We start from the raw sequence: 1,385 nt of genomic DNA on the forward strand, positions 1-1,385 counted from the left end.
GGGAATCCTTCCTAGCATGTTGACCGTTTCAGAGCCGAATGCCAAACTGGGCCTCCAGAGAGATGGTCCCCGGAGGGCTGGGCGTCAGGTGGGGCGGCCACACAGTGACGCCCAGGGGTCTCCTCACTCAGTTTAGATGAGGAGTAGCCTCTGCTGGGCGAGGCGCCCCTTTCTGTGGTCCTGGGGCCCGGGGGGGCGGGTCTGTCGGTGGAACACAGGACACGCAGAGGGCCCGTGGAAGGACACAGGCTACTGTGTCACATTCCTAACCAGAACGTCTCAAAACAGACACGAGAGGCCCCGCAGGCCGCGGGGACCAGTTTGTTTTGCTTTGGGGGCAGTTCTGGGGGGGAAGCCGCAGGTTTGCACCAGTGAGACAGGAAAGCGCCTGCCGGGCGTGTTGATGGAGATGCTGGGGGTGGGGGGTGGCCACTGAGCACCGAGGGCCCAGGAAGGATGTGTCCCGCGTGACGTGATGTTCGTAGCCCAGCTCCAACCCGACTGAAGCCGGGCGTGTTGATGGAGATGCTGGGGGGTGGGGGGTGGCCACTGAGCACCGAGGGCCCAGGAAGGATGTGTCCCGCGTGACGTGATGTTCGTAGCCCAGCTCCAACCCGACTTTGAAAAGCAGTTGGTGTGAAACGATTTCCTACCCTGGATCCGTCGTCCAACGAGGCGAATGCGCCATGACACCCGCCCCCTCCTGCCGGGGAGACGGGACCGGGGCACGATCGTCCCCCGTGTGGACAAGCAGGGACTGTGTTGTCAGCCACGGTTCACGGGGCACCCCAGGGCCCGGCCGGAAGCGTCTTCGTTTTCTTTCTGTTTTCACCCCTGGACTCGGGACGGGCCCAGCTCTGTGCTGGGAACTTGGCGATTTCGCTCCCGCCTCCTGCCCGTTAGGAGAACGGAGCCGTGGGAATCCCTGGCTGCTCAGTGAAAACTTATCACCCGCACTCGCTTCACTACAAACACCCAGAACACGGCTCCTCTGCTCCGTTTCTGTTCATCCCGCTGTCGCTCAGTGAGGCTGGGGGCCGCGGCTGACCCGCTGGCCTCGGGGTCCCCGACCTCCTGCGAGAGGTTGGGAGGGAGCGTCTGCCTAGGGGGGTCGCCCCCCAGGACCTGACCTGTGGTAACCCCTGCGTGGCTGAATGTAAACGAACGTGTTACTTTGTGTCTGTCTTGTTTCAGAACCTTCCTCGCTTACAAAATGCTTTATTTTGGGTTAAAAAATGAATGTTCTTATCTCCCCTCCCCCCGAGTTGCTGTTCACGAGGAGCTGGTGGGAGCTCAGGGGGAGCAGTGCGTGGCTGCCTCTGGCTTTGTGTGGGTGGCCGTGTCCCCTCCTCACCCACCCAGGGCCGTGCCCTGGCTGCGGCAGC

Source organism: Myotis brandtii, unplaced genomic scaffold, assembly GCF_000412655.1.
Source record: "Myotis brandtii unplaced genomic scaffold, ASM41265v1 scaffold646, whole genome shotgun sequence".
In the NCBI taxonomy this organism is placed as follows: domain Eukaryota; kingdom Metazoa; phylum Chordata; class Mammalia; order Chiroptera; family Vespertilionidae; genus Myotis; species Myotis brandtii.